Source organism: Ambystoma mexicanum, chromosome 14 (genome assembly GCF_040938575.1).
Source record: "Ambystoma mexicanum isolate Mex_15411 chromosome 14, UKY_AmexF1_1, whole genome shotgun sequence".
Classification (NCBI taxonomy): domain Eukaryota; kingdom Metazoa; phylum Chordata; class Amphibia; order Caudata; family Ambystomatidae; genus Ambystoma; species Ambystoma mexicanum.
Window position 1 is genome coordinate 652219146 of NC_090940.1, and position 22564 is coordinate 652241709.

At 47.9% G+C, this 22564-nt stretch overlaps 1 protein-coding gene across 1 annotated transcript in view; it reads left to right on the forward strand.

Moving 5' to 3' along the window:
* TDRD9 (tudor domain containing 9) overlaps positions 1-22564 on the forward strand; it is a 2559831-nt gene that overhangs the window by 474205 nt on the left and 2063062 nt on the right. The gene's annotated exons all lie outside the window — the stretch shown is intronic.

The window sequence follows — 22564 nt, forward strand, 5'->3', positions numbered from 1 at the left end:
ATTGAGAAAATTGGTACTCCCTCTACCAAAACAAAAATACTGCTTTGGGGAGTCTATCAAAGATGACAAACACGTGGGATGACTCAGTCCATTAGAAGAACAAGTTACTTCACCCTGGTAACATTCTTTTCGACTGAATGTTCATCCCACATATTCCTCATCGCCCTCTGAGCCTATCCCACAGTAGAAATGTCCATGCTATTGCAGCTTTCGCTCCTTCAAAGCTTAGTACGGGCAAACCCGTGGTTATGCGGGTAGTTCTACTGAAAGAAAAAACAAAACTGAAGCAAACCGGCATTGTGGGTGCTATATATACCTTCGATGACATCACTCTAGACGGAGGCAGTCGACGGACATCGAGTTGACTGCATCAACACACACCGCCCTCTGCTGAAAAGTTTTGCTGAAGCTGGATATTGAATATCAAAGATGAGGAACACGTGGGAGGAACATCCAGTCGAAAGAACATTACTAGGGGTAAGTAACTTGTTCTTCCAATATTCTTTAGGTCAATCCCCCCACCAATGATCTAAACACACAAAGCTCCACTAAACCCCCTTTTGCATCAGATATTTATCTGAAACTGTTCCCTCGTATAAAACCGCTCAATCGATTTAAACGCTTTATGTACAATGACACCCATGGACTCTAAACTCCCATAATCACTGAAGTACTGAGACGAGTAAGTTGAAGGAGCTGGTAAAAGGTAAACGGAGCCCAAAGCTCAATGTGCAGACTAGTTCTGCAGAATCACCTGTGTCCGAGACATTTAAAATGGCAACCTCACTACAGTGAGGCAAGTGTCTTGCAGTGCAGGAGAAGATGTCGGTTCCTATGCAGAGACTATGGAGCATGGGTGACCTGTACCGGTGTGGTGGAGCAAAGGAGTCAGCCGAGACAGAAGGAGAAATGCAGTGCGTGAGCAGGATGTGCCGTGGAGACGAAACAGTATCTGGGCGCTCGGCAGCACGAAGAGGCAGTGTTCTCATACCAGAAGGGAAGCAGGCTTGTGACTGCAGAGCCACGAAGGAAGCCGGAAGGACGTCTGCACAATCCAGAGTAGGAAGCAAGCAAGTCAACCCAGAGCAAGTGGGACACTGATGTTCCGGCGACTGCACCAATGACTATTTGAATGTTATGAGATTGCTAACACAAAGTGCAAGATGATGGTTTGAATGCAGAAAAAACAAAGTACTGATTCAAGCCCCAACAAGATACAGATGCATGCTAGTGTGGGGAAAAGTTTGAGCGGAAATTACTGCAGACATATATACTGAGCCAAGAACGGTATATCCCGTTTTGATAATGAGGATCTGTGAAACACATGACTCTGGCAAGAGAAGGATATCCTGTCAAGGGAAGGAACTACCATCTGGATCCAAGGCTTTTTTTCCCTTGGCTAACACATTTGTTGGGGCTATTCTAATTTTCAATTGTGAACACCTTTAGCCAATATCGGGTTGAAGACATTTCCTTTCTCACTTTATTATTTTGCTTGTAGTGTGAGGGTCAGGATAGGACATTTTGGACAGAAGGACGGCTTTTCAGTTATTGATCTGACACACAGATCCTCCGCTTTTAGGAATGGAAATCCCTCAGAGGCATTTTCCCAACCCATTTTCATTTAAATAAGTCCAGAAACATGACAACTTTGTGCCCGGCTTTCATTTCTGAGCCCTCGCAACACCTCCTTGTAATTAATTCACTCTACCCTTTCAAATTTTCTCCACCCGCCTCCTTGTCCTTTATTGTATGCTCCTTCTTGTAATTCTCTCCACCCCGTCTCCTTGTAATTCTCTCCACCCGCCACCTTGTACTTCACTGTTCTTCAGCATTCTCTTCTCATAGATTGACATGTTGTGAATATGCCCCGTCAGGCTGGGAGACCGCGGTTATTTTTTTCTCAAAGGCGTCCTGTTTTCATGCCTCATTGTCCGGTGTGATTCTGCACTTTAGTTTCTTGGCTTTTGCTTTCCGGATAGCTGCCGCTGACTCGGCAGACTACTGAGAAGTGAGACAGTTCAGTGGATTGTATTTTTTGAGACAAGCTTTCAAGGCTGGGATTGTGAATGGCCATTTCATTGTTTTAAGTCCCTCTTGCCAGACGTCGTCAAGAATAGGAATTGAGATGACTGCCTTTCTACTCCTTTCCCATATAGTAAAAAAAGCACTCCTTTGAGGCGAGGAGGCCAAACTCTTTGCATGCCTTCATGACTGTAGCATGGATCCCTGTGATGTCGTCTGGGGGTGACAGTTTTGCTGACTCCTCATCCTGGGGGAATTCCTTTGGGGAATCTGTGTCCCAATCGTCACCCCTCCGCGGGGAGTCGGATGCCAAAGATGTGGTGTCGCAGGGTTCATCCGAATCTGTCAGTTTCCCCTCTTCCGGTACTGACCGCATCTGCGGTGCGACTTCTTTTGTGTGAGGGAGAGGTCACCGACGCCGGAGGGGACGGAGAAACCGACCTGGATTGCGAGCTTCCTCTGGAGGATTTTGCTGATCTTCCCTGCTATGTAGGTCTGGGAGGAGAGTGTTGTGGCACCGCTGGTTGAGGTGGCGCTTGTAAGACCGGCATCCCTGGCCTCAGATACGTCAAGTTGAGTGATGACCTTCGGCATCGAACAGAGTACCTGTAGCGATAGTAAAGCCTGTAGGTTGGTTAACAGTGCCTGCACTTACCTTTGTTGGACTTGTATGTGGGTGGGCCCTGTGAGCGGTGCTGGACTTGCCTCTTCCTATGGCTGATTGGTTCCCTTCCGGAATGTGACTGTGTTGTTGGTGGCCTAGTTGGAGTCTCCTCCTGTATCATACCCGACTGCTCAGATTCGGACCCTTCAGCTTGTTGTCTCGAAGTCTGTGTCACTTTCGTACTGTAATATCTCCTCTGGATTTACATCGGAGTACTGAATAGGGGAGACGTGGGGGCTCGTCTGCCTGGGGAGGCTGCACTTGCGGGCACTTTTTTGCTTCTCCATCGACTGGGTGCCGTCGCTGAGCCACCTTTACCTGGTTTCTTGAGACCTGGGATATTCTCCTTCCCCACTGCAGTGATTGTTTGGGACGAAGTGACCGTCCCTGCGCAGTCTTATACCATGGGCTTCTTCGTCAATGAGTCAGTTTTATGGTGTCGTGGACAAGCTAGTTTTGTTTAAAGTCGACTAGCCGGACCTGTTAAGTGTCGACAAGGTATTTTTGTGTGCCGTCTGTTAGGTAAGAATTTGTAGATTCCAACTGGTGAGACTTTTCAAGACTTCTCAAGACTTCTCTTGGTAATAGGTAAGCCTGTATTACACAATTTGGTAGTGTGACTGAGCAGCCAGACTTATCTTAAGAGGTGTAATGTGTGCTGTAGAGCTGTAAAATGAAATTTTTAATACAGGTATCCAAGTAAACACTTACACATGTAATGTTATAGTATACATATTTATTTATATACACACAAGGATATTTGGACAATCTTTCAAAAGCAGCAACCAATAGTAACCTTATTACCAAAGTTAGGATTCAGTTGAACAAGAGCTATAAATTAGGTGAGGAAACTTTTCTTATGGTATACATATTCCAGCACACTGAGTGACGTCATTTGAGGTCATTAACCTTATTTGTGATTACCAGTACAATATTGATTTTTAAGGAGGGAAAAGTTAGTTGGATCAGAACATACTTTGTAAGTAGAAAAACAGTTTGCCTACATCCCTCTGGGAGAATCTAGTCTGTTATCCCAGCAATAATGGTGTTCAACAATTGAAATCTGTAAGGGAACACGCACTGCCAAAGCCAATAGGTTGAGAAGGGGGCCTTTATGGAGCCAGGACAGCCAAAGTCAACGGGCTAGTTCAAAGTTATGATGCTCTCTTCATAGAAAATGTGGAAAATCACAGAGGTTCAAGAGGAGCAACCTCGAAGCAGCACAGGCTGAAAGGCCAGTGCAGGTGAGTTGAGGTCAAGTAGTCCCCAAGCTAGGAAGCACCACAAATGGCAAAAAAGGTAGATGTACCCCAAGCCCCACAGTATCTGATAATTGAATTGGTTCCAGCTGGATGCCTTCCTGTTGCAGTGTAGCAGACCCTTGTTCCTGGTCCTTGCTCATGGTGACGAAAGGGAGGATGTTTGGCAGGCTCCTGCAGCAGCACTCTAGAGAGGGACTCGGCAGCAATGGATTCTTGTTGATTCTGCAGCCTTTTGTGGTTTTGGCGCCTTTTTCTCAGCGCCAAAGAACATCAAACAGCTCAGTTTGCAAGCTACTTGATCCCTCGGTCCTGGACTCTGGTGAGGGGACTCTGGATGAAGATTTCCTGCTTCTGTAGGGACCTCTGGATGTCCATAAAGTTTTGGCCGGTTTTGCGCTTCAGAAGACCCTGCACTCTGATGGTCAGGGGTCCGCAGGCATTGGGATTCTGCAGCCTTGGAAAGTCACAGCAAGCCGGTGGTTGTGCCAAAATGAAGCTTATCTCAAGCTACTTGGTCCCACCAGCCCAAGGGAGGAAGTCTTGCCTTGCAGGTCGTCCCAGTCGAAACAAAAATGGGGTTAGCACAGCTGCAATGCTTCACCTGCCACTTCGCGGTCCAGGAGGCTGCTGCTGGTGTCTCATCACGTCTTCGTCTGATGTCATCATGCAGTGGTCGACTCTGCCTCTACTCTCAAAACCCTCACAACATTCATTCACAGCCCTAGGCTGTCAATCACCCAGCAGGGTGGCGGTCCTCACGGACAGCCAGCCGGCCAATCAGAACTGGTTTCACTCAGGCACACCTAGAGACAATGGACAGGGAACTTTCGGGACCCTCCCTCATTGCCTTTCCAGACCCTGAAGCCTGGGCAGGCTTCATGGCTGAAGCCTGCCAAAGGCAAAATGCACCAAGGACTCAAACCCGATTCAGAGTAAAAGCCCAGTAGGAATTAACTGACAAGAAATAGCAAAAAAAGACTGGGCCATTAAGGGAGAACGGTCACCCTTGGGTGCTGTGCTGCAGCTGACAAATCAGCCTGCTGATACATAGCACAAGGTAGTAAAAAATAATCCACTGCCAGCAGCCATTCAAGTTAGTGTAACAGAATGTTACATGAGAAGTGGATAAGGGGTTACTATGTAACCCCCACACCCTCTGAGCCCACAAAGGAAAAGGTAAGTAGGACGGGAGTCATCTTACTATTCTTGGGAACAGTTCACCCAAGGGACTTCCCAGTGACATTGCACTAAAGTTGTTGTCACAATGCAAAAAGCAGGTGCCTATGGAGTTTACCACAGTCCATTAAACAGTGGAAAACACAAAATCCTGGTCTGAAAAACACGAGAGTGAGGAAAGAGTCCCACTCACTCAGGAGATACAATGTAAAAAGCCCTGAGTCTAGCAGAAGAGCTGGGGGATCTCTAAGGTTAAAGGGAATTGGCACAGAAATGAACATTCTCCCTAACATTCGTCGAGGGGCTAGCTGCCCTATGTTTTGTCACCGTTTCTGTCGATGGGCTCACTTTGTGACTTTTTCTGCTCTTTCTCCATAGATAAGGTTGGAGGGTGCTTATGTGCCTTCCGTACCTCGATGGCCTTCTTCGACGTGTGCATAAGCGCCTTGGGAGTAACTGACAAGGTGCTTGCGACCACGGCCGTGATGGCTTTGGCCAGTCCTGGGCTTTTTGGGTGTTCCTTGTGTCACCACTCTGGACCCAATGACTTTGACGAGGTATCGTCCTCTCTTACTGACCTTGACTTAAGCTTGTGTTTCTGTTTTTCTGTTGACTTGCCGCCTCATGCCCCGACTTCTGTCCCGCTGACGACGAACCTTACCCGGACGACGGCCTCGCCGGCTCCTTACATGGTCCCCTCTCACCCGCTGTTGACAGCTAGTAGCCGTGGACTGCGCATGGTCGTCTTCACTGCCCGCTCTTCCAACCTGGCTCTTTCCCTTGAATGCGGTCGTATCCTTGCGGGAGTGGACATGATTTTGGTCAATTCAACGTCTGAGGGGTACTCTGGGTAGATCCCCCCCCCCTCATTGAGCCAGCAGACCACCCTTCTTTTTCTATCCTTGAGTGTTTTGGACCTGAGACCTCTACAGATAGTGCAGTTTTCAATGGGGTGGCGGGGTATAGACTGTATATGCAGTCAGTGTTTATCTCCCTCATAAACGTTTTTCAGGCCACAAGTGGCACAGGCTTAAAAAGAGGTCTCCTTTTGCCCCGCACCCACAATTACCTACCACATGTCGAAACAATAGACTTGGTGTGTTAGAAAAAAACAGAAGAAATGATTTAATTTTTTAATTTAATTTTTTTGTTCCCAAGGTTTTTGACCTAGATTCTGTGGAAAACCAGAGGACTCATCTCAACACATCATTGGAATCTGAGGGGAAGAGGAGGATCTAGTCTAGAGCTACTCAAGGTCCCATTGGTGGGGCCAAAAGCACCCATAACATGTGTGTTCGGCTACAAAACGTAGGTTCTTCTTGCCTATAGCAAGGGGAATCGTAAGGTTATCGAGTATTCCCAACCTGATACCAATGCTGGAAAACAGGAGTTACAGGTAAAACGTTCTCCTTACTTGGAATTCACCCTTCCTTAGGATATATGATGTGGCATTTATAACGCACCTATACACAAGTGTTTCAAGGCGCGGCAAGGGAGGTGAAACAGTGGGAAGATAGACAGCTATCCTACTAGGCCAGGTGACATTCAGATTGCGCAAGTGCAGGGGGAAAAGTGCAGTACATAGGATAACAGTAAAATAAATGAAGATAATTAAAGTGCGGCCAGCTGGTGGCAAGTGCAAGGGTAAGAGCCGACATCAGGGGTCAAGTGCGAATAGGGGCTGTAGGGATACAGAAACAGTCCCCAAGTGCAAGGGTTGCCACAGGGCAGTGCAGGTGTGCAACTGGCAGGGAGGGGACCTTGGCCCGAGATCAGAGGGTAGCCAGGTAACCAGTGCAGATTCTGCCAGGAGATCCGCAGGGGTGATGAGAGAAAGCAGAAGCAAAGAGGAGGGTCTTTAGGTGCTTCCGGAACCAGAGATGGTCCACCAAGTTTCAGAGAGGCAGGGATTCTATTCCAGAGGGAGGCCCCAGCAGAAGGAGATCTACCACCAACTCGCTGCTTGGAGAAGCGACTGACCCTGAGGGAGTTGGAGGCGGATGAGCGAAGGGCTCTAGAGGGCAGATATTTGGGAAGAGTGTTGAAGGAAATGAGGTCCCAGGCCACAAAAGGCGTTGTGGACAATGCAGAGGGGTTTGAACTTGATCCTTGCCGCCACTGGGAGCCAGTGAAGAGATTTCAGTCCTGGAGAGTTACGATCCCTGGGCTTGAGACCAAGGACAAGTCTTGCAGTCCTGTTTTGGATGAGTTGCAGAGGGCGCAGAGTAGAGGCAAGCAGGTTTAGAAAGAGGCTGTTGCAGTAGTCCAGCCTAGAGAGAACCAGAGCTCTGGAGACAGTGAGCTTCTGGGGGAAGGAGAGGAAGGGAAGAATACCTCTGAGAAGGTGCAGCTGGTAGTGTGACTTCTTAGAGACATCAGAGATGTGAGCAGAGCAGGAAAGTGTGGAGTCGAAGATGACCCCTTTTAATTCACTCTTCCTTGGATTTACCTTGTTCCTTAATAGTTTCTCCACTCTCCTCTGCTGTTCCCTCCACACTTCCTTCCACCTTGATGTTCTTTCCCATTTCTCCATTAGTCACCCCTCTTGTCCCTTGATTGCTCCTTCCCATCGCCTCCTTTTCACCATATTGTCAGGTTTTGCATGTAATTAATCTTGGCTCCTTAGTTTTCTTGGATGTTTTCTTTTTGGTCGTAGATTTCTTTTTTTTTGTATTTTTTTTTTTGAGGTTTGGGTTTTGTGCAGAAAAGGACGAGCTGTCAAACTTAAAGGAAACTTCACCCCCTTCCTCCTCACCTTGCTCCTCGGAGGGGCTTTCTTGAGTGTCTGTCTTCCTTCTGCAGATCTCTTTCTTTTCACTGGGCTTTTTCTTGGTCTTCTTGTGTAAATATGGACGTGCTCCGTTGGTGGCCACGTTGTCTGGTGCACTGACGCACCTGACCACGGGGTAACCCTGGAGCAAAGCCTCTGACAGGGAAAAAGCCTCCTGGCAAAAATAAACCCTGGTACAATCTTGTCAAATAACGAAATAGAATGATAGCTGTTCTTAAAGTTTAGTGTTACAGTCTTGGATTCCAGGAATGGTAGTCACACAAGTTGTGCCTGTAAGGGACGTTGTTGCAATTGTAGGTGGAGGAATAACAGATTCAGGATAGTCTGCATCAAACGTTTCCTGATGAGCAGACAAAGGCAAGGAGTCCAGCACTAAGTGCAGTAGTGTGGAGCAGCAATAAGTAACCAAGAATTTCAGTAGGCAGGATGAGTAAAAGAAAGATACTACCATGAGGATGTAGAAAACAATCTACCCGTAAACCCGAAGATGAAATCCAGAAAAGAGAGAATGGGTAAGTAAAGTGAGAGACCACGGAGGGACCCAAAGCTCTTGCACATACGCGAGAAGGAGAGAGAGCCGGAGCACTCGCACAGATGCGAGCGAATAGAACAGCGACAGGCAAAGGGACGCCTGAACAGGGATGAACCACCGGGTGTGTAATGGCAAGCAGCGTTGGCTCAAACAAAGAAGGAAACTAGCATAACCTACGAGCAAAAGACCGAAGGTGCAACTCGCCGAGCAGCAGCAAAGGGAGTCTGTATACAGAGGCGGGGGCCATCTTGCTGATAACTAGACTGTTACTCAGAAAAAAGCTGGAAAAGTAACGGAACATTCAATGGTTACTCCATTAGTCCCATAGTTTCCATGAGGGGCATATGACAGTATGTCCCCTCTTTCTCGGGGACCCTCCTGGTTTTCCTGGATGCAGTCTGTGGAATCTTCTTAGAAGGCAGGGTGCATGTATATGACTTCTAGGTTCCCAGGTTTTTTCAGCCTCTGTGTAACCCTTCCAATGGACCGGTATTGGAGTGTACCATGCCGGTAACGTGAATCCACCAAATGAGACACTTCGTATTCCGGAGGACCTGTTGGGGCTTGAAACGTGGGTCTTGGAGTCTTCCAACAAAAAGCATCAGTGTGATAGGTCTTCAATAAAGAAGAATGAAAGACCCGGTGTATTCCCCGGAACTGTCAGAAGTTTAAGCTGAAAAGCCACTGGGTTGATCTTCTTTAGGATCCGGAAGGGTCCGATATCTATGACAGCAAATTTTCCAGCGTGTATCCACCGGGGTAGGAATTTGGTGGCTAGCCATACTCTGGTACCTTCTTTCCATAGGGGATTTGGGTTTCTTCTCCGGTCTGCCCAGGTCTTGTAGGTCTTCTGACTGGCTGTCAATGATTCATTGGCTTGTTTGTGGGTATTCTTGAGGGCGTTCGTAAGCTGATCAATAGATGGTAGCTTGGAATGATTGGTGGTAGTAAAGGGCAGATGGCGAGGATGGAACCCATATTCACAGTAGAATGGGCTCGTATGGATGGGTGTATGCATGTTGTACAAAAATTCGGCCATTGGAAGATATTTGCTACAGTCTTGTTGTAGGCTGCAAAAACAACACAAATGCTGTTCAAGAGTGTGGTTGATTCTCTCTCGGAGCATTGCTCTGTGGGTGGTACTCAGAAGAAAGAGCCTGTTGAATCCCCAGTTGTTTGCAAAGAGAGGCCTAGAACATAGACGTAAATTGTGAACCCCGGTCAGACACTATGGTCTCAGGAAGCCTGTGCAATCGTACTATGGCTCTTAAGGAAACTACTGCAGTCTCTGGTGCGGAGGAGATGCCTCTAAGAGCAGTAAAGTGGGCTAGTTAGTGTCAACAGTCACCATAACAGCAGTCTTCCCCAGTGATAAAGGGAGCTCAACAAGAAAATCCATAAATGTGTGTCCATGGCTTTGCAGGCGCAGAGTCCTGTTGTAAGAGGCCTACTGGCCTGGAAGTAGAGTACTTGTTTGTGGGACAAGTAGACACATACCTCTTAACATCTCAAGCAGAGCCAGGCCACCAAATGTAACGAGACAATAACTCCAAGGGTGCCTTTTGGCCCTGGTGACCAGCCAAGGGAGAGTCGTGGCACCACGCAATTGCTAATTTTTTATTTTTCTATTTTTATTGCATCAATTAGTATAAAAAAAAAACTTTAAATGCACACTTGTGAAATAAAAAAGAAGTCAATAATGAAAAGAAAAGAAAAAACGAAGTGAACCAACTCTAAAAGGGGAGAAAAGAAATAAGAAAAAAGAGAAAAGTAAACAAATCACAATATTCAAACAAAGCAGTATTGAAAACCGAAGGCACTGGACCACTGTATACAGAATTAAATTCATAGAAAAACTAAGTGTCCAAAATAAAAAAGATTTCTCTCTCAAAGTTCAACTGTGCCAGTCAAAGAAACTTTTCCTCCCCATCTTAAGATAGACCACCTCTCTAGAGGCGGTTTAAGTTTAAAATTCTCAAAATAAATGTTTTGCCAACCATTTGTCTCTGAGAAGTGTTAATGAGGTACAACTCATTATCAAGTGGTAGTGTTTCAGTCTCCTGACCACAGCAATGACATAAGAGTCCGATCGTCCCTGTTTTTGGTCCTTCTTCCCGTAACTTCTTATGGGGTAGAAGTTTAGGTGAAATCTCAGGAATTGGTGCCTTTCTTTAGAAGAAGGGAATCTGTCTAAATAGGGAAGCACTGTAACTCTACAATAAAGGTATTCTTGTACCAAGGACAGGGACTTGAATGAATTGAGCTTTTCCTGGGCCGAGATCCAATCCCAATCAGTTTTTTCTGCACCTTGGACGGGTTACCCTCTAACAGATTTACTGATTGGGCAATATCGTCCAAGATGCACTTGCAAGTTTTCTGCCAAGTATTTAAGACCGGAACCTGTTTTGTGGACAGCGCTTCGTTAATGGTCAGAAAGCCACTTCTTCCCAGAGGCACAAAGCATTTGCTGTATAGGGTCAGAGATTTCCAAACCATAGCAGTGTAGAGGGAGGTTAGCCCCAGTTCTTTCCTCACGCATTCAATGGGTAGAGAAGTTGTAAGCCTCAAAACTTTCCAAAACAATCCTACCAGCAAGCGCCAGACTTCGGGAGCCAGAAAGAAGTTTGCCTCTGCAGCATAAGTCAAGATGGGTGATACTTTGTCTGTAAAAGTCAATGAGCGGTCGACATGAAAATGTACAATATTGTTCATTGATCAGGAGCGCTTGCGATGCCAAGTTCTTAACTTTGCTTCGAGGGGATTGGGTCCTCCGACGTATTCCATATCTATGACATGTAATCACCACAGCTGTGCTGCTTCGGAAACTTTTTCGGCGTCTGCGTCCTGCGTCGATGACGTCGATGCGCCGTCGTCGAGGACCTCCTCCGACGTCATCCGATGTGATAAGTAGGACGCACGACGCCCATAGCCTCAGTTCCGTTTTTTCCGCGAACGTGTTGCTTCGTGTTTCTCGGTTCTAAGCCTCGACTCTTTGGAGTTCTGTTCTTTCTGGTGCTTCGAACCTGTTCGTTTGTGAATTTCCTTCGGCGATGTCTTCCACTTCGTCTTCAACCCCGCGTCCGGGCTTTAAGAAGTGCGGGGAGTGTGGGTCCAAGATGTCGGTGACTGACTTGCACGACGCCTGCCTCTGGTGCCTCGGGGAGGCCCACGACACGGATGATTGTATCGACTGCCAGTCGCTCACGTCCAAAGCCTTACGCGAACGTAAGAAGAAGTTGTCGGTAGGTCGGGTGTCCAAGCCCCGGAAGTCGAAGTCGGCGGGGCTTTCGACGGATAATTCGAGGGGTGACTCTCCGCGTCATCGTCGGAAGTCTCGTCGGTCTTCTTCTAGGAGTGGGTCTCGCCACTCCTCAGCCTCTTCGAGGCATTCTCGGAAGCGCCGTCACCGGTCGCCTTCCAGGTCCTCTTCCGAGGATTCTGCACGGCCAGTCGGTTACCCCACCAGCCGTGCGACGCCGGAGGAATGGGCTTCCTTCGGGAAGAAAATGTTGGCGATTCTTGAGTCGCAGGGTACTCGGCCGTCCGCGCCCCCGAGTGGGGTCGGCCGTGTGAGGTCGAGAGACGCCGCTCGCAAGAGTGGTCGGCACTAGTCACGGGAGCGGTCCCGTTCGGACAAGGAGGCTCCTTCTCGCCGTACCCGTTCCAGGTCCCGGTCCTCGACGCGTTCGAGACCGTGTGCTCCTGTGAAGTCTTCGAGGAAGACATCGACGTCTGAGGCGTCGAGGGCGTCGACAGGCTTTCTCGAGGCTCCGGCTTCGAGGACGTCGTCGAAGCCGTCGACGATCAGGTCGTCGAGGGACACGCTCGGGGCTCCGGCTTCGAGGGCTGTGTCGACGCCGCCGATACTGGAGGCGCTGCATCTGACGTCGACGCCGATTTCCTCGACGCCGATCCTCTCGGCGCCGTTGCCGGTTTTCTCGGCGTCGGCGCCGATTCGCTCGACGCCATCGACGCCTTTCGTGTCGGAGGTGCCCCGTGTCACGGGTATACCCCCTAGGAAGGCTCTGGTTAAGAGCAAGCACTCTCGGGTGCCTTTTCGCCACCTGGAATATATTTCGGAGGCGGATGAGGATTCTGATGGCCTGGTTCCTAGTCAGGTGCCGGATGAAATTGTCTCGGGCCATAGTCAGTTTGACGAATTGAGGCAGTCACTGCATGATGCCAGTGGACTGGACACCTCTCCGGAGGTGGAATTTTGTAGGCCTGAGCCTGGCTCCCATGCCGATTCCTCGTACCGGCGCCTTATGGCTAGGGTGTCTGAGTATCTGGGATGGTCTGCTCCCCCAGGGGAGTTTGTGCAGGATGATCTGACTGACATCCTTGATGTTGGTCCTCCAACTGACCCGGTACTGCCGTTCCATATGGCTTTACAGAGAAGGGTGGCGGCGGCTTGGACTGCTCCAGAGAGTCTCCCGGCGGTGGGCAGATCCTTGTCGCGTAAATACCGTCCAGCCAGTAGCGACCCCTGCTACTTGACCAGGCACCCCACTCCGGAAAGTTTGGTGGTGCAGGCGGCCACGGCCCCGGCAAAGCAGGCGTCGTACCCTACCATCCCTCCTGATAGGGACGACAAACGTTTTGATGGCTGGGCGAAGAAAGTGTTTTCTTCTGGTGGTATGGCGCTTCAGGCGGCCAACTCCATTTGTGCCTTGTCACGTTTCACGCACACTCTGTGGAACTGTGTTGCGTTAGCGGCTGAACATATTCCCGAAGGGGATGAACGGGATGGTTTCCTTGCTATGGTCCAGGATGGTAAGGATGCCATGTGTGAGTCCGTTCAGTCGGGTCTGGACTTGGCTGAATGCGTCAGTAGGTCCATGGCGGCGAGCACCGTGATGCGCAGGTTTGCGTGGTTGCGGAAGTCGGGGTTTGCTCCTGATGTGCAGTCCCGGCTCCTCAACATGCCCTTTGATGGTGAACACCTTTTTGGCAGCAAGGCTGACGAGAGCCTTGAGAGGTTGCAGACCTCAAAAGCTGCAGCGAAGTCGTTGGGCGCTGCAGTTCGCCAACCTCCGCCTTTTCGTCCTAGGGGACAGCAGTGGAGGGGTGGTTCCTTTCGCTATTACTCATCCTTCAGTAAAGCGAGAGGAGCTGGCAGTCAAAGAGGCCAACGCAGGGGTACCAGAGGTGGACGACAGGGTACCCGTGGTGCCAAGGCCGCTCGGGCAGTTGCCTCTTTGCCCTCAGGTAACGCCGCAGCCGCTCCCACTCAGAGTGGCAAGCCATTACTTCAGATGTGTGGGTTCTGGAGATCATAACCCACGGCTACTGTCTTCCTTTTCGGCACAGGCCTCGCGACAATCCACCGGGGAACCTCTCTTTGCAGAGTCCGGATTCGCTCCTTGCGCAGGAAATTCAAGCCCTGCTGGAGAAAGGCGCCATAGAACTGGTGCCTGTAGCGGAGAGGAACAAGGGATGGTATTCCCCTTATTTTTTGGTTTCGAAGAAAGACGGGGGATTGAGACCCATCATGGACTTGCGCGGTTTGAACAAACTCCTCAGGAAGGACAAGTTCAAGATGGTTACTCTCTCAAGTCCTCCAGGCCCTTCAGCTTCAGGACTGGTTGGTGTCACTCGACCTCAAGGATGCTTACTTCCATGTGCCGATCCATCCCAAGCACAAGAAGTACCTGAGGTTCGCGGTTGGCGACTCGCACTTTCAGTTTCGGGTCCTGCCGTTCGGATTGACCTCCGCCCCGAGGGTGTTCACCAAGCTCATGGTGGTGGTGGCAGCGCATCTCAGGCAAGGGGGGATTCACGTCTACCCCTACCTGGACGATTGGTTGATCAGGGGGAGCTCTCCCGAGCAAGTCCTGGATCATCTATCGATCACCTGTCGCTCCCTTCACAGGCTGGGCTTCTCCCTCAATTTAAAGTCCCATTTGACGCCAACACAGCGGCTCCAGTATATCGGAGCAGTGCTCGACACTTCCCTGGGGCAGTGTTTTCCTCCCCAGGTGAGGGCTCTTCACATTCAGCAGATGGTGCACAAGTTTCAGCATGCCCAGACGCTCCCAGCGTTCGAGTTCTTGAGGTTGCTCGGCCTCATGGCATCCTGCATTCTTCTGGTGCCAGATACTCGCCTGCGGATGAGATCTTTGCAGTGGGCACTCAAGACGCAATGGTCGCAGTCCTCCGGCAGGATGTCGGACTCGATTCAGGTGCCGCCCTCGGTCGCCCGGGACCTTCTGTGGTGGGCCGTCGAAGGCAACTTGATGAAGGGGGCTCCATTTTGGCTTCCCTGGCCGGAGGTGACGATCGTGACGGATGCATCCCTCACGGGATGGGGAGCTCATGCCAACGGGCTGACAGTCAGCGGTCGTTGGTCTCCGTCGGAGTCCAGACTCCATATCAATCTGTTGGAGCTGAGGGCCGTCGGGCTAGCCCTGAAGGCTTTTCTGCCGTCTGTGCGAGGGAAGAATGTCCTGATCCTGACGGACAACACAGTGGCCATGCACTACCTCAACAAAAAGGGGGGGGCAGGGTCACTTCCTCTGTGCAGAGAGGCGATGCAGCTCGAGTTCTGGGCCATCCAGCAGGAAGTTTCGATCTCGGCAGTTCATCTGGCCGGGGCCAAAAACGTGACGGCGGACGCTCTGAGCAGGCAGAGCGCGATCTCTCACGAGTGGGAGTTGGCTCAGGAGATTCTCCTGGAGATCTTCGCCCTTTGGGGGACCCCTCAAGTGGATCTCTTCGCCTCCAGTGTCAACCGGAAGTGCGAAAGGTTTTGCTCGCGGGAATTTCCTCCAGAAGGAGCCTTAGGAGACGCGTTCGTGGTGGAGTGGTCATTCCCGCTGCTGTACGCGTTTCCTCCAGTCCCCGTCATCCCGCAAGTGCTGCGGAGGTTACGGAAGTTCGGTTCCCGGATGATCCTCATTGCCCCGGCGTGGGCTCGGAGGACGTGGTACCCGGACCTTCTCGACTTATCCATCTGCCCTCCACGTCGTCTTCCCTACCGAGACGATCTGCTCTCACGGGAGGGGGGTCAGGTTCTCCATCCAGAGGTCAGATCCCTCAACCTTCACGCTTGGCTTCTGAAAGGTTGAGGTATAAGGATTGGGACCTCCCTGAGGACGTGATGGAGGTGTTGCTTTCGGCCCGAAGGCCGGCAACAAAGTCTCTGTACCGTTGCCGTTGGCGTAAGTTCTGCGACTGGTGCAGAGTTCAGAATGTGGATCCTTTTGCATGTGACATCCCCATGGTTCTGTCCTTTTTACTTTCTTTGGCCCACAGGGGCTTGCAAGTGGGTACCGTTAAGGGTTACCTGGCGGCGCTGTCCATCTTTAAGCGCTCGTCTGAAGAGTGTTCTTACTTTAAAATCCCTTTGATTTCACAGTTCCTGAAAGGGCTCACTAATGTGTTCCCTCCGTCACCTTTCCTGGTGCCCGGTTGGGATTTGAACCTGGTTCTTAAGTTTCTTATGGGTGCTCCGTTTGAGCCTTTACATTCTTGCCCTTTGAGGCTGTTAACTCTGAAAACTGTGTTTTTAGTTGCGGTTACTTCCGCTCGCAGAGTGAGTGAGTTACAGGCACTTTCAGTTAAGCCTCCCTTCACTGTATTTCACAAGGACAGGGTTGTCCTTAGAGTTCGTCCTTCGTTCCTTCCGAAGGTAGTGACGGAATTTCATTTGGCCCAGAAGGTGGTTCTTCCGGCATTCTATCCTCCTCCGCATCCTGGTAAGGAAGAGGAGAGGCTCCATAGGCTTGATCCTAGGAGAGCTTTAAGCTTTTATGTTTCACGCATGTCCCGGGTCAGAGTGGATGATCAACTCTTTATTGGTTACGCTGGAAAGCGTTTGGGGCAAGCTGTGACGAAACAGACTTTGTCTCGCTGGATTATTTTGGCCATCTCGGAGTGCTACCGTTTGGCGGGTAAGGACCCACCGGCTGGCTTGCGGGCCCATTCTACCAGGGGTATGGCTGCGTCTACTGCCCTGCAGAGGGGTGTTCCTATTCGCAACATCTGTGATGCAGCCACCTGGGCTTCAGTACATACATTTGTACGTCACTATTCCCTTGATTCCATCCGAGCACAGGATCTGGCCTTTGGCAAGGCGGTCCTTTGCTCTGCTATTTGATTGGCTATTCTACATTTTGATTCTAAATTCTTTCCCTCCTCCTTGCTTTGGTACTGCTTTGGGAGTCTGTCATAGATATGGAATACGTCGGAGGACCCAATCCCCTCGAAGAACAAGTTACTTTCTTACCTGGTAACGTTCTTTCGATGGGATGGTCCGACGACGTATTCCATATCGCTCCCGCCCGGCCTTCCCCGCTGCAGAATTTCTTTTGCGATTGCAGCTTACGTTCCGCAAGGCTTTGTGTCTGACTGGCAGTTGACTTATGTCACACGTTCTGGGGGAAAAAACTACAACTGAGGCTATGGGCGTCGTGCGTCCTACTTATCACATCGGATGACGTCGGACGTCGGAGGAGGTCCTCGACGACGGCGCATCGACGTCATCGACGCAGGACGCAGACGCCGAAAAAGTTTCCGAAGCAGCACAGCTGTGGTGATTACATGTCATAGATATGGAATACGTCGTCGGACCATCCCATCGAAAGAACGTTACCAGGTAAGAAAGTAACTTGTTCTTCTCAGCCTCTCGACACCCGGACCATCATTTATGCTGTTGTTTAATGAGATCCCAAGGTAGATCATAGGCGAAACCACAGGGACGACTTCCCCTGCCAAGGACCACCTGAATTTCTTGACGACGTTATTGGTCCCTAATACCAGAATTTTCGACTTCTTAGGATTGATTCTTAGACCGTTGTCCAGGGTGTAGGTTTCCAGTGCTTTTAGCTGTCGCTGGAGACCTATCGCAGTCTAATCTAGCAGGAGATCTGCAAACAGCAACCTGCCCACCGAAGTCCCCGCGCTCTTCGGTGGGAAACTTCTTATATCATCGAAGGCTTTGTGCATGTCAGAAATGAATAGATAGAATACTGCTGGAGCCAAACGGCACCCCTGTTTCAGACCGTTTTGTGAAACGATGTTGTTCGAGAGGGTTCCGTTTCTATCCAGTCTGATTCTGAGAGTTGTCCCACTATGCATTGCCTCCAAGGGCTCTCTCGTCATTTGGGCAACCCCATTTTCTCAGTTTATTCGACAGTAACCTGCGGTCAACCGAGTCGAATGCCTGTTCAAGGTCAATAGACGCAATGTAGATGGATTTGTATTTTTTTTCCTTGACCATGCATTTTAGTGTGTTGATTAAGACATTCAAGGTCGTTCCAATGCCTTTGCGAAATCCCGACTGCCAAGGATCTTGATGATGGGTCAACCAACTCCATTCATTTAGATGTCTCAGGACTATTGCAGCAAATAGATTTCCTATCACCTCCAAGAGGGCGAGAAGTCTGTAATTTCCTGGATCCGACCTATTGCACCTCTTGAAAATGGGCACAATTATTGACCTACTCCAAGACTGGTGAATCCTCTTTTCTCTCTTTATGACATTAAACAGATTTAACATGAATAGTGCCCATTTCTCCGGGTCTCTCTTGAGAATGTCATTGATGAGACCGTCGGGCCCTGCCGCCCTGGAAGAGTTAGAGTTGTTAAGATTGAGTATATCTTGTTTCTCAAATTTTAGGTCCCAGGGTTCCGACGGTGCATGGGATTTTTGTACAGCAGTCTCCTCTCAGAGTATAATTTCTGGAAGTGTTCCTCCCAGACTGTGCTTGACACTGGATTTACGTTTTTTGATTCTGTAGGAGTACAGGTGTCAATTAATTTCCAGATGGTAGAGATGTTTTTAGTTGTAACCATATTTAACATCTTCTCACTGTCTTGATGGAGTATAAAATGTTTGTGCTGGGTGAGCCAGTTTCTGTTACTATTTCAGATTTTCTTGAACAACGCTAAATCACCTAGTGATTTAGATTTTTTTATAGTGCCTCCTTGCCCTAGTGACAACCTTTTTTCGTGCTTTTATTTGATCGTGAACGTGCCTGTGAGTGATCAGGCTTCCATTTCCTGACTCCTTTGTATGGAAGTCCATGAGTACTTTTGTATATTCGATGATGTTAGTACTTGATTCATAGTCTCCTTCAAGTACTGTTAGCTGGCCGGACCTGCTGCGTGATCTACTCTCCTCTGCCTATGTGAATTTCTGGCTGCACTTCAGCTGGAGGACGTCTTTTAAGGCAACACCGTGCCTGCCTGACTTCCCAGCTACGAAAGAAACAAAGAAAGGATTTTGGTCCAGTGACCCCTCCCCTGTGGTGGACTCACCCCCCCCCGGACCTCTTTATCCATCTCGGCATTGCGCACCGGTGCAAGTACCTCAAGTGCTGTTAGCTGTTCGCTGTGCGTGGCGCGGAGAGCGGTTTTTGGCATTTTATTAAGGCAGCACTTTTTTGTTCCAATTTTCAGCATCACACATTGATGACAAATGGGATTGATTGTTTGGGATAGGGATTTTCTGGTGATCGCCCAGTAAGTAAGCATTTGAATTACGACGAATGTATGCATGTATATTTAGGACCCTTTTGATGGTAACGGTAACGCACTCGTTGCTTTGATACAAAGGGCGGACTCACTTTTCTGTATAAAATTGCTTAAATAACTGAGAAAAAGTAGGGCTGTATGCCGCTAGGTTGACGTGTATGTTAGTTGGGACTATATTCTAAACTCGCATTTCAAGTTTCTGGCGAGTCCATAATCCCACTAAATTTGTTACAACCACACCCAATAATACAGAAAGTTCACAACAGCTGTAGTGAACTGCAAGTTGGAGATCACACTCCGCAATGGGAAAAAAATTAAGGACTCTATGTTAAGAGTCCTTTGGTACAAATCCTTCATGTACCAAAATTAATTTTAAAAAAACTTCAAAATGAAAGTCTGACTACCCTCCCAAAAGAAAAACACTTTTCTTTCTTTCAATGTCCATTCAACTTGTAGATAATACTGAAGAAAAGTACTCTCACATAGAGATTCAAGAAAAGAGCTCTATGCTCCTTGAAAGATGTAAATAAAGACTTCCCGCATGAGCCTTTCACTGAAAAAGAAAACACAAAAATAAAATCGATCATATACTTGAGCTAGAGACGCAAGAAAATAGCTTTATTCCTGACGTGGATATCTCCATGTTAGCACCTGTGATTGTGGCCGATTTAGACAAAAGGGTACGCCTCTCTTTAGGCCCTTCAACGCCAGTATCCACCTTTGGACAGTTTCGTGAACATGTCCACTTCCATAAACTAAATATTCAGGAACATAGTAATCTTTCCCAGAGCTTTTCCAAAAGGGTGAGGAACTTATTGACAAAATGTCATATCAATCTACTAGCTCCCCAACGACAACACTGCAAATGAAACAAGTAACCTCTTCAGGGAGATATCCACCAAGCACCACACAAACTTCGATCCCTATATTTAGCAACAGCCCGTTAGGGGAGCTACCGGTGCAAACTGAAAGAAAACTCTCAGATGCATTTGAGAAAGAAACTCATTACTTCCCGATAATAACCAGAATCCTTAACTTGTTAGATAAGGGGCATGAATTGACACACTCTGCTGAAGGATATCCAAAACAACATTTAGTTAAATTCTGAAAAATTATGCAAAATGGAAGGATTTATCCTGGCGCAAGAAGCCTGCCACAAATTTCATTTAGAATGTCCTACAAGAATGGCTGCAATCCTTAAACAAGATGGATCTCCTTCTAACACATCTGCGTATCACCCTACGGGCACACAGACGTGTAATGATCCCTTGTTACACCAGGGATCCCCGAAAACCTTCGCAAACACGGTAAGAATGCAGGCTAATACCATTTCCATGGATATAAATGAAGATCCGATAGAAGTAATGGATGTCGCCAAATCACAACATGAGCGGCTGCTGCAGATTGAACAATTGCTGTATCACAACAATCCGCACTTACATCTTGGAAAAACGCACCAAATGGAGCGACCAACTACATCGTAGCAAGACATACAGAACTCTTCTCCTGATAGCCCTTCGGCTATTTTAGAAATTGAGAAGGAGAGAGAATTGGAGAAAATAGATGAGGCAGCTGAGAATACAAGCACATCAGCAGAAGGGATCTATCATATATCAAGAAGAGCAAAAAAACTATCAACAAGCATTAAAAAGAAGGCACAAAGAGTGGATGTAAGTGGAACTCAGCAAGGAGTAAAACGACTCCAGGTGGCTGCAAAGAAAGGCAAAATACAGAAACAATTGCCTATAACAAAGTCAGACGATCATGCTCTCAACTTAAGTCAGCTAAACGAAGAAAGCAAGATTGTATTGCAAATACATCCACAAAACGATAAAGAGAAATGTGTTGTGGAGGAAAAAGAACAACCAAGGGCTCACGAGGAACTAAAGATAGTACAAGCAACTCAAACAAAAATGAAGGCATATTTCATAGAAACACAAACTAAAAAAAAAGCAACACAAAAAAAAACAGAATGGAATGTACAAAATCATTTCTCAAACATGTTATCATGAATAGTGAAATTGTGGACGCAGTGTCCACCATCTAGCCTGGACAAATCATGACTGCCTCTACCCTGGTACAAACGTGCTGAAATTCACGGTAGTCCAAGTGAACAACATAAAATGAACCCATCGGAAGCAGTGCAAAAAACCCAAAGTTCTCCAAACGCAACTAATCTTTCTCAGAGTAAGGATGTCAGCAACTTGGAAGTAAAATTTACAGCTATCCAAGGTGAAAATACAAACAGCCTTGCTACATCAGTAGTCCTACAAAAAGCAAATAATCTACCAAAGAACTGGCAGGTACACGAAAGTAAATCTTCGCTAAATGACAATGTGCCCGGTGTAGTAGGAAATGCTGCCCACTCTCAACCCTTGACCATCATTGATTCAACCCTCGTGGCATTCAATAACATTCCGGAGTCTGAGAACCACCATTGGTTGGAAAAGGGATCCAATGATCAATGGGAAGGAACAAATTAATCGCTCCTTCCTAATGAAATCGCTTTACAAAATCCCGCCACTAAGAAATCTAGTCTCAGACGATATTGAAAGTATCCGGTTATCGAACATAAATAATAACCATATGCTCTCGATCTTGCTGTCTCCCATCATTGCAAAATTACTTTGGGAGCATAAATCTGACTTGATGATGTTGGGCCTAGAATTGTTTGCCTTCACTGTAGTGGAAGAGGCGATGGTCTTTCTTGATTTTCAACCACCCCCTATTGAAACTGCTGGTAATAACACAAATCAAGCTACATCCAACATAGATACCTCGAAGCAAATGATGGAACACTTAGCCTCGCTCACCACAGTACTCAACGGCCTATCATGGCTGGAACCTCTTATAAAAGCAGCATCACTAACAAGTTCCTCACAAGCACTCTCATAATTGAAAGAGCTAAAAATGATCACCTGGAACTGTTGTGGTTTCAACAACCTTAGAAAATGGATGCGACATAATCACGTTGATATGTTGCCTCATATATTTCTGGTTCAAGAAACCATGTCCACGTTTGAACTGCACTTTGACGGTTTTACTTCCTTGGTTCATCAAGCAAATGGGGAAGGGGGTGGCAGATCGGCAGGGGGACTGGCTATCCTTATTAATAACGCACTCTCCTTTAAGTTGAATCACACCTACCATTCTGATTTGTTACTTTTGGTAGATGTGACATTTGACTCACTTCATAATCTCATTGTTTTCCTGATCACTTTATACTGGAATCAGTCTTGTATGTCAATTCTACACGCATGCGAGAAATTTGAGGTAGTACTTCAGGAGGCTTATGAAAAATCTCCACAAGCGGAAATCCTGATTGGAGGAGACTTTAACGCTACATTTTTAACTGTTGCGGAATTTAATACTAATTACATACTGAAATTGGATTCTAGAAGCACTTATGAAAAAGGTGAAATGTGGGTCCATCATTTTGAAAGCCATGACTTGTATCCCATTGAACCCGACGGTAGTCATGAGGTATATACATGGAAAAGAGGGTCACTTTCCTCTTGGATTGACAACTTGGTAGGCTCAAAAACTTTGTCTGGTTGGATGTCTCGCTCTAGCACGATAGACCCTAAGCTAGGAGATCATTTAATGATTACCTCCCTAATGAAATGTAACATTGCAAA